The following is an 11758-nucleotide window of genomic DNA, read 5'->3' on the forward strand; positions in this document are numbered from 1 at the left end:
GCAGGGCAAGAATTTCCAAGACTTTACAACTGCTGTTCTTGAACAATAATTTATATATGCTGATTTTGACAGGTGACAATCGTTATCTCAGCCTGCACTACGCACTCCTTTGGTCAGCTGTTAGATCTTTCAAAAAGCGGGCCAAGGGCTAACTAAAGGAGCCTGCAGGCAGGCTGACCAAGCTTCTGCTAATTGTAAGGCAGAGGCTTACTGTTTGTCCATTGTCATGGCATCATCTGATTATAAGTCAGATTGAGAACAGACCAATTAACTAGTGTAGGAGGTCCAAGGGTTAACTGGAGATCGGGACAGACCAAGTAGTATTAATTTCAAAATTTTTTATTGATTATAAAAGTAGAAAAAAGGACACAGCCAATATCTAGCAACCAACCAATTAAAAACAGTGTGACAAACGGTGCAAAAAAAACAAAACAACATGAATGCTGACTGTAACAAAAAAATTGTCAGTAGGATATCAAAAACCCTCTCAATCTATTGGGACACATCGGTGTCTTGACAAGTTCTTTGAAGTTCTTTTCTCCCCGTCTGGGACATACCTATCAAAAGAACCACTGGAATCTTTGTGTCACTTTGATAAACTTCTAACTACAAAGTATCTAGTCCATATATCACGGGAATACACGGACTGAGAGTTATTCTCATGATTAAACTCCCTATTACAAAATCTAAGGATACATGATGGGTACAAATTAACAAATGAATGACTTCTCCATGGTACTTTGAGGTGCTAAATTGATGATATAGGGGTCATCCCACCTGAAAACATACTATACGAAGCTGATTATTTGATCAAGACACCGATATGTCCCAATAGATTGAGAGGGTTTTTGATATCCTACTGACGATTTTTTTGTTACAGTCAGCATTGATGTTGTTTTTTTTTTTTTTTGTACTGTTTGTCACACTGTTTTTAATTGATTGGTTGCTAGATATTGGCTGTGTCCTTTTTTTCTACTTTTATAATCAATAAAAAAAATTTGAAATGAATACTACTTGGTCTGTCCCGATCTCCAGTTAACCCTTGGACCTCCTACACTAGTTAATTGGTCCGTTCTCTTTTCCTTTTTTGCAATATATTGGTTACCGATCAGGTAGACAGACCAAGACAAAGGTGATAAACTAAGAGCATTGGATCTCCAGAAGTGAAACAACCATTATCTTACTATCAGTCAGATTGAGTCTTCAAATCTGACAGCCATCTAATGGCTATGACTAATTTAAAGGTGGTGATGGGCATCAAGGAATGCTCCGATGTGCTGTCATAATCCATGCATCTGAAAATGTATCTATATCTAGTTTCAGACATAAACCTGGTAGGATCAACCAAGTGTACATTTTTATGTTATGGAGAGGGAAAAGTGGAGAATCATGAACACCTCCATCACCAGATTATCTTGGAGAAAACAGTGTCATTAAGACCTATTCAATCACTATTTTCCACAGACCTTTCATCAAGCAGTGTCTGCAGGGCTTACAGACAAGAGCTTGTTACATTCACCCACATGACCCATGAATAAGGATATCTTCTTATGAATGTGAAAGTAATTGGAGGTAGGGTGACAGCATAAACCCTGCATCATGTGCAGGGTAGCTGAAGGTCGGGCTCACAGGGTGCAGCACAGTTTTTTTGGGATGTTCCAATGATTTTCATGTATCTGCCCCCTATCCTAAAATGACCAAAAAAGTCATGCAGTCAGTGAATTCTTCAAATATATTGTGGTTTTATAGATCATTTAAAAATGTTAACCAAAAGTTTTTCTTTTCATTTTAGTAAAAATTAAATATTGCATAAAAATACCATGTAATCCTTATACAGTATATAATGTATTCCTCTTTCTAGTTGGCAGGTGAGGATTTAGGCTTCCCTTCATTTTCAGTGCTCTCCTGCTGTTGACAAGCTTTATATACACAAGTGAATGACTCACAACAGAGTAACTGTCTGAGGGAGGTTTCAATTAGATATGAGGTCTAATTCACAAAGCTGTTTTTCTCTTATGTCGTTATGTCTTTAATACCTCACCTTATCCAACTAATATCTCTTAAATCTCAATTCAGAAAGGTTCACAACATGCTTTATTTACCTTACTCTGTATGGAGTGTCATTTTACCACTGCTACTGATATTTTAACGCTCGGGGTCTATTTGTAATTGTTTTCACCCAAGAGCCCCACAACTTTCATCTAGGATGCACACATGTTTTTCCAACAGAATAAATTAGAAATGTGTAAATCTTCAGGATAGTACGGGAAGGAGATGTGTAGGATGGTGATAAAGTAATGCTTTGGGGGAAATTTGGGGGGAAAAGTGTCTGAGACAATTTCTATCTCAACTGGTGCAGTTACCCATAACAACCAAAAATGTAAAAGATGAAGAGCTGCACTCCAGTTTGGAAAAAGGTAAGAAAAAGTTTAGCTCAGACCCTGTAATTAATTCCCTCTTATGTGAAGTGAAAAATATTAGAAGACATTTTGTAGCTTAGCCAGGTCACATCCGTTTTTAACTGAAGTAGCTTGTATAAACTATGAAACGTCTTCAACATTACAGAACAAGTCCAGTTGACTGTGACTAACTATAACTAGCTATACCATGACCTGAATAAATGAGACCCTCCATAGACATTATTAGGAGAAAACTATGATAAGGTATAAAAAGTAGTGTTATTAAAATAACTCATCCATCTTAGGGAATCGAGCCTATTACTGTGTCTGGAAAAAGATAACTTCCACTCTGCTCTCTCTTTAGAAAGAAAATAGTGCTTTGTGATTTCTTGTATTTACCAAAGGCTTATTTATGAAAAGATTATAGTAATATAGTATAGTTTATTATAAAAGATTATATTAACATAGTAAAGATGTACAGTATAATAAAACCAAGTCTGCATTTACATTATACATTCTACTTCTATAAAACTTCAGAACCTAACACATTTAAGACTTCTTCCATACATTTAATGTAGGTGCATTTAGGGATTCTTGCCTCAGGAGGTAGCAATTTCCTGCAGCAGGTATCCCAAATCTGCTGTTTACAAGTGGTAATTGTCACCTGTTCAAGTTAATGATCGGGTAACAGTGGACGAAATTTGAAAGCAGCAGGTACACTGGTACACCACATGTAATCATATATGATACAATTATATGTGATTAGGAAACAATCACTAGCCCTGGATGCACGATTGAGTGAATAAAATGTATCTTGTATTTCAGGTACCTGATTTTTTTATTTGTTTATTATTGAACTTATGGGATCTCTTTACAAAGCAATGACAGCTCCATATTTCTCTCCCACCTGCTTCAATTTAAATACCACTTCTACATTCAACACTTTCTTATGAATCACAATGTGATACAAATGTGCCATGTGTGGTAGAAATTATTAATAAGAAATATTGATTTCCACTTCCATTTAGAAAGAACATTACATATTACTTCAGAAACAAAATCACACACGTAGGGTCTGTTATTGGTGTCCATTGTTGACAGTTTCTATGGAAAATAGAAATGTTGAAAATGAGAAGTCATTACTTATTTTCTCATACTTATCTGCTCTTGTTTTAGGAAATTCTGTCAGAAGTTGCTGATTTCTTTAGCAAGCAAACAGAAAACCATATCTAAGTGAGATGTTCATCAGCACTATAGTGAACTATCACTTGAAATGTTTCTAATCAGAACTTGATCCCATGAGCCCCACAATATAATTGTAACTTGTCACCTCAGGCATCAAACACTAGGTAGTCCGGAGCTATCACAATTAAAATTAATGACCCGACCACAAGCATGACAAGATCAATAATGTTCCCTGGCTTCTGTAACTCACGCTAAAACTACTGTGATATAAGGGCATACATTTATGGATTTTTCTCTGCCAGTCTAATTTGTAATAAAGCATAAACATAACTTATTTAAAATGCATAGTAACATTACTTTTGCTAAAAGGATATACAAAACAAACTTGCCTTAATGTAATATGTACCACGGGTGTTTCAATCAAAATAATTTAGTAGCAGTATAGGAGCCACTGCTGTACCTTTAGTCAACTTATCAGTGTATCTATTACTATGCAGATCAGGCAGCAATTTGATATAGTAAAGCGTCTTTCTCCCTAGATTAAGAGTCAAAAGAGATAATTAAAAAGGATTACAAAAGGGATTGCCTATAATGAAAGGAGTCATTTGGCCCACTGCAAAAAGTCCGGTGGTTGAAGTATCTTCTGCATCCGACACATTTCCAGGTGTGTCGGATGCCTGGTCCCCTGCTGCATTCTGTAGTTCCAAGCATCATGCCATATGCCACTACGGGACACAGGTGAGTGGACAAAAGATAACCACCTCTTTTATTTACAGGCAGAATTCTTGAAAACCTTTTAATCTAGCAACAAAATTGCTTCAACTTGAGTTTGATAGAGTGATACGTTGTGGTTTTACTAGAGGCGTACAGACTGTTTCTTTAGCAAAGTGAATGTTCATGGAGCTTACAACATCAGGTGAAGTTGTGTTTACTTCATTAATGCAGTTATCCAGGTATCTCCCAGCATTTACAGCTTTATGTTTTTTTATTAAGCTCAGTAAACATTTACTTTACTAAGTCACCAACCTATACTCCTTTTAGGAGATCCTCCCCATTATGTGAGGAATATTAATATTTTAAATATAAAATTTGGGTATGCTGACCTATATAATCTATGGGTTGATCAAGTCATAGCGTACATAGGGCTATAAACTCTTCACATGTGACAGCAGTGGTGCTTGGTGATATGCCCAGATACTGTCACATGGAGTTGGTTACATGCTCCTCCATACCCAGAAGTACTTGATATTGCTTCACCTCCAGCACCTTGGAAGGAAAGGTTAGTATGTGCTGATGTTGCTATGTGAACCTGTTGCTTTGCATGAATAAGCACAGGTTTTCTTAAACCTTGTTTTTTGTTTTGTTTTAAGCTGCATACAAATTTTTGATGGTGGCCAGATGTACATGTATAGTCCGACTGCTAAACAATCTTTTAAAATAATCAATAATAGTACAATTGATCCATTCTGGCTAACCATTTTGCACTAAACTCAGTTGGGACATGTTAGGAAGGGCCTACAGACATACGAATGATACCCTCTTTGACCAACTAATAGTCAGATCAAGTTAACATTCTCTTATTTCTGTACACATCTTTAGTTTTCCTAAGATTCTATAGGATACACATTTGTTTTCGGTTAAGCCCTGAATTTACATCAGTAATCCTACTTAGAAAATACTCTTAACTTTTTTTCTATAAACTGTGCAGTATGGAATTCTGCACAGACTCTATTGAATATACTGTAATATATTTCTACACACAGTATGTACCAAAGTGATAAAATGCATGCAAAGATATGAAAGGGGCCTGAAGTTTTGTAACATGGAAAGGATTATCTGTAGCTATCTGACTTTCTGTATGATACTCAGATGAATTAATATTCCCTAATATTAATGGATGAGTACTCGCCCAAATACTCGGTATCAACACTGATACCGATAATGATACTAGTATCGGTATTGGTGCATCTTTAGTTCAAACAATGTGAAAGAAGATCCTCAGAAGATAGGAAAGAGAGAGGTAACAGCCAGATGTGTTCTGTGAGTAATCCATATCCGAGGCAAGGTTCAGGGCAGGCAGCACTCTGAAAGTATCCAAAGCAAGGGTCAGTACAATAGAAACTAGGCAAGGCAAGCCACAGCGACACTGTTAGATGTTAGGTAGCAAAAGCTATCACAAGCCCTAGCCCTGGGCTTGTGATGCTCATATGGATCATCACAAACTATTAGGGGCAAGGAGCCCGGATAACTCAAGCCAACCCCTGTCTAGCAACCAGAATACTGTATGTGGAGAAGATACCACCAAATAATTAAAATCTGCTGCTGACAACAGTTTTATCAGACAGGAAAATAGTAAAAATCTTAAAAAGGGATGCAGACAGAAATACAAAACCTGTCAGGGGTTCTAGCTTTCCCCTCATCTACTAAATTAAAACATTTTTATTTCTGTCTTTGACGATATTGGAGACTTCCTGTCTGGTAAAATGTTATCAGAAGGTGAAATTCTCTCTAGTAGAGCCCTGCATAGATAATCTAGCAGGAGTACCACCACTTCCCCGTGCAATCCATACACTTTCAGGAAGTATAGATTAGTCCCTCAGCAAATAAAATCTTTATTGAGTTTAGCAAAAAATCTATGTTCACTTTGAATACCCAGTATTGTGCAAGGGAAATTAAGAATACAGGACCCAGATAGCAAGGATAACTTGCTACAAACTTGTGGCAGGGTGAAATTGTAATTTTTGTTATCTTGCTGCACACATTCCTGGCAAGTTGTAGACTTGCAGAACACTCGCAGCACAAGTACTAGTTGACACTTTTTGAATTTGTAGCAAATTTGCTTGGCAAGTCTACAGCAAGAGTCCTGCAGGTCTTAGCAAGAGCTCTGCAAGCTCGCTGGTCTGGAGACTATGCAGACTTGCTGTAATTGTGCAACAACATTGTGAAGCTTGGCAAGCCTGCCATAGTTTAGCAAGTCATTTTCAAACTTGCAGCTCAATTGCTTGCTATCTGGGGATGTATTCTTACACATTATTAGATGATTGAAGTGAACACCATTCACCCCATTTACTAAACTCGGTGAACATTTACGTTGCCAAGTGAATAGTCTCTACTCTTTTAGTAAATCAACCCCAATAACTTGAGTAAACTCTGTAGGGAATCGATGTTCCAGTTGCTTTGCTCCTTCACTTTGCCCATGTAAAGAAAAAAAGAATTCCACAGATGTTACTGAAGATAACCCAATATGCTTCCTGTGGGCCATGCTTGTGGAGCACATCTTCACACAACCTGGGCTCACATTATTATGTGTGTTGTTCAGTCTTGCGTGAAAGACCCACTGTCACCGAGGTAGAATAGGAAGAACCCATGACATCACCAGACTGGCCTGAAGGATGCTGGAAAAAAGGTATGCACATAATTTGTTTTTTTCTACAGATCCATGGGAGGCTTTAAGAAGTTTGGTTGGGTTCAGGGTAGCACAAAACATAGACATCTGCTTTAAACCATCTTGCATACACTTACTAAACATAGTTAATTTTCATTTACTTTCTCCAGTTTGCCTTACCTGCATTCAGTGCAACCTTTTTTTGTACAATCTACCTCCCCAACCGCTTCCTCTCCAGAAAGACCATACAACTTCCTTTTCCTAAAACAAATAGTGGGGTGCAAGTGTTGGCCAAAGAAGTTACATATTTGCTAGCTTATATAATCGTATTAAAAGCATATCAATAAGCCCGCTACTGCTTATACTGTACAACATATATAAGTAGTAATATACCATATTCTCTCATTTTAATGCTGTATTGAAAGTCTGTGATTATAGTTTCCTGTTTTAATGGGAAAGAAACTTATAACATACTGTACTTATTTCTCTCACTTTTGCTGGCCTAAAAAACATCATCTGCATTCACCATCCATTTCTGTCCATCAACAAATGGATGCAGTCAAGTTCCAGAGTAATATATATAGTTTTGTTTTTATACATGTATAGACCATCAAATGTGTTTTGAAAGATGCTTTCTGCATGTGATGGACACATAAATGAATTAATTAAACTCCGAGTCCTTTTCTAAATATATTCTCTTCTCCTTTGTTATGATAATTCTCTATCCCCAGCTTGTCAGCTCCATCAGAGATTTCTGAGTATGCCTCCTCTTTCTTTGCATAGCATCTTGTCACAAATGCTACATCTTTTCTTTTGCAGTAATTATCAGTTGACAGTAGGCAAGAGGGTATCCACTGTGCCACTGGCTGTTTAGCATCAATATCGATTTGAGATTATCCTACTCTGTGAAACGATATCAAGGACTAATGTAAAGCAAGTCATGCGATTGAACAGATGCGCTGAGTTTTCTTTAGTACTTCTGTAGGGAGTCATAGATGTGGTTTCTAGTTAAACCATTTAGACTTTGAAGAGGCTTTGTTTATGATGGTTCTCATGGCGCTTGTAAACTTTAATGTTGCATGAAATCAATAAATAGTTATGTTTATTACCCGGAAAGCTAAGTAGGTAGTCTGACTCATGTGGCCTGTTTATAAACAAAAAAAGAGAAAAAAGTTTTCTCATAGAACACTCATAGATGTGTTGAAATGTTGTCCATAGTGACCAATAAAATTCACTTTTTTGTTTTCCCACAAAATAAAAGAGGAAACCTAAGTGGCAAGTTCTCCAGTTCTATAGCGGACTTTCTTTTTGGCTTATCAGCAGTTGAAAAGTTAAAGTGTATGTATAGCTAAAACTATATATATTTTTTTAGTTTTGGTCAGTAGGGAAGGGTTAAAATTCCCATCGGTTTATTTTTTGCTGTCTGCATCCTGTTGCTTTTCCTTCACATTCTGAACTGAAGATCCAACAGAAAGTGAGGAAAGTTCTACAATGTGAGGGTCCTTCCCCACTTAGACTATGATTATCTGAACATCTATCTCTATTAGCATTATTACCATTACCTCTTGTTTTGGTGACAACTCAACTCTAATCTTTTGAATTTACAATCACTTTCTGTTTCATCATTACAAAAAAGAGGGTTAATTTACCAAGTGAGGACACTGGCAGCTTCAATGGGGTTCTAATGCTTTCTTACTCTATTTAACTCTATTTAAAATGAAAATGACTTCCACTTTAAACTATAGTATCTATTTATACATATATACTATAGGTTATACAAAAAATATGGGGAACGTTTAGCAGCAGGTGTCATTTTATGTTACAGACACAAAACCACAAATTGCACTAAAATGTTAGCTGTCTTTACAACCCTCAATCCCAGGAAGCTCCAGGATTAGTAAAGTGCGTAGGTGGCAACATTTGATTAAACCCAATTTTAATTTGAATTCAGATTGCAAGGCAAACAATTTTCCAAATGTCACAGGATGCCCCTGTGGGTGACTTGCTAATGCAAGAACAAAACAAAAACAAAAAAGGATGCATTTTCTACTAGAAATATTGTAATGCTTGCTTACTAAGGGATGTATCAAAGAGAATTATAGGTATATACTAAGCAGATTGTGGCAAAGTCAATTCTTAAATGTTTACCTCTAACTGTAATGCATAAGGGAAGTGCTATTCCAGAAGTAATCTTGTCTAAATGAATACCCCCTCATATAATGAAATTGTATTTAATAACAACATTTTCAAAAAAAATGTTGTCAGCTCAGTAGCAGTTCAATCTGTCTGCATGTAATTCATTCAGTTTTCTGTATAATGACTGTTTCTTGTTGCATAGAACTAACTTGCTTTACTAAAGGCAAAGAGTCTGTTCACTTTGGTGAAGTTCTGCTGACTTCCATTGTTCAGCCATGTGCAAGCAAAAATACTGTTTTTTTAAATTTCCTTACACATGATTGGGTATCCCCTGGCACAGTGAACAGACTATGTGCCTTTAGTAAATCAACACTTTTGAATCCTGCAGTGAGCAGAGGTCAGTGAAAAGAGTACCTATAGGAACCTAAATAGTTCACTAATATTGTGATTTATTAGACACTGAACGGTAGCATTCATTTGCAAATGTTCATAAAGATGAACTGCAGTATACTTAAACACTATGGTAGACTTAACTGGCTATCCCTTGTTGCCCCGTCTGCTGCCACCATGTTCTCTTGCTTTTTTTAATATGATCCACACACTCTTCAGGCATTGGACTGTCACCGATGATGTGACTCTTGCGCATGCACATGGGAATTACATCATCCTGGCATCCAGCTCCATTCTCAGCATCTGTAAGATGCAGAAAATGGCCCCGAAGTGTAAACTGTGGAGCCGATGCACAGCAGGCAGTCTCCACACCACATGGAAAGTATATTTCCTATAATGTTTCCCACTATCTACTTTAAACATAACATGTTTTAATCACTAAAAAGGGAAAACACAGAGAGCCACTTAGTAATTCACTATTTGAAGGCATCGCAATATTTCATTCAATGATTTAATTATCCTGTTCGCAGGAATCAGCTCAGCATACTCTGCCTATTTTTAGGTGAAGATACCTATTTTTTAGCACCCCCCCTCTTGAAGCACCTAGTCAGTGCTAAATTGCAATGAAGTTGGTATCAACAAGGCAGCAGGACCTGCATTCCGGACAGCATTTGGTGGTGGTCGGTACGGATGTTGGTTTTATAGTTTATTTTAAAGTTTAATAAGAATAGTAACGGGCATAACTAAATTAGACATTTTTTAGCAATCCACTTTAATTTTAACAACAACTTTCAAAACTGTTTTTCTTCTATTATTGTTCTTTTAGTGTGGTGTGTCTAATTTGAAAGTTTGTATTAAATTGTATTCACTTTTACACAGATTGTAGCAGATGAATGTTTCTGCATGATATTAACATTGTGGGGGAAGTTATCAAAACTGGAGCAGACAAAATCTGGAGCAGATGTGCATGGCACCCAATCAGCTTCTCTTTTCAGTTTGTTCAGTTAAGATTTGAAAATAAAAGAGAGAGTCTGTTTGGTTGCCATGTACAGGTGCTCCAGTTTTTATAAATTCCCCTCAATGTGTTTAGCTATGTACACACCACAGAGGATATGGTACTACAAGGCAGCACAGTTGTGTAGTCGTTAGCGCTTCTGCCTTGCAGCACTGGGCGTCTCCGGTTTGAATCCCTGCCAGGTCACTATCTGCAAGGAGTTTGCATCCTCTCCCTGTGCTCGCACGGATTTCCTCTGGGTACTCCGGTTTCCTCCCACACTCTAAAGACATGCTGGTAGGTTAATTGGCTCCTCTCTAAGTTGGCCTTCTATGTATGCATGGGATGATAGGCACCTTAGATTGTAAGCTCCTTGAGGGTTGGGACTGATGTTAATGTGAAACTATGTAAAGTGCTGCGTAAATTGTCGGCGCTATATAAATAACTGCAATAAATACAATACAAGTAAAACTATATTAAATACACACAGCAAAGATTAAGTGGTATTTCATTTCAGGAAGTGATTTACTTAAATGTTATGTATCTTTATGTAACAAAAACAGTGGCAGGAAAAATTGCTTTAGACAGTATGATTATAAAATGAATGCAGTCATTCAAACAATTTTATTTATAGTATATATTATATATATTATTATTTATACATTAGACAAACTATATGCACCACTATTAAACCATTCCCCTAACTTTGACATGGTTTGATCAATGCGCTGCGATTATCCTCTCCCCTTGACCCTCCCAATCTTAAGCTCACTAACTTTGTAAGGATCCCAAGTATGGTAATGTTGTCCTCTATCATGGAGAAGGAAGTGGCTGGCAAGGTGAATATCAGTGGGTTGGAAGGGCCCCCTTTGCAAACAGGGCTAGGTGACAGTGTTTCTTAAAAACATATAAAACAGCATTAGCCTTTATACAGAACTGCACAGGAATCCAACATGTCACACACAGTTAATTCCTGAGGACATTAATTACCTGTGGACCAGCCCCATTGTTCCAGGAGGATGTACCTACAGATTCACTTGTGTGCACATGGTTATGGAAACAGAAGCCAACAGCAGAGAGTGGAAGCTTCATAATAGGGCACAGAGCCAGTCTGATCGGCTCTGTGCCCTATTATTGCAGTGATTAGTTATCACAGGGATCACATGGCATTGTTTACGTTGCAGAGTCCTCCCCATTGTAACCCTTTAACACTTTCTTCTCCTGCTTATGTTAGCTGCAAAAAATTGCAGCTAAAAATAAGAACACCCC

The 11758-nt window shown here is 37.2% G+C and overlaps 1 long non-coding RNA gene across 1 annotated transcript in view; it reads right to left on the reverse strand.

Moving 5' to 3' along the window:
* LOC108797617 overlaps positions 1-4608 on the reverse strand; it is a 20076-nt gene extending 15468 nt beyond the window's left edge. The window contains exon 1 of the long non-coding RNA XR_001941897.1: positions 4599-4608. This is a non-coding gene — a long non-coding RNA (uncharacterized LOC108797617). The remainder of the gene's footprint in view (positions 1-4598) is intronic.
* Between the last annotated feature and the right edge of the window lie 7150 nt (positions 4609-11758).

This window comes from Nanorana parkeri, unplaced genomic scaffold (genome assembly GCF_000935625.1).
Source record: "Nanorana parkeri isolate BGI_ZX_2015 unplaced genomic scaffold, ASM93562v1 scaffold1310, whole genome shotgun sequence".
Lineage (NCBI taxonomy): Eukaryota > Metazoa > Chordata > Amphibia > Anura > Dicroglossidae > Nanorana > Nanorana parkeri.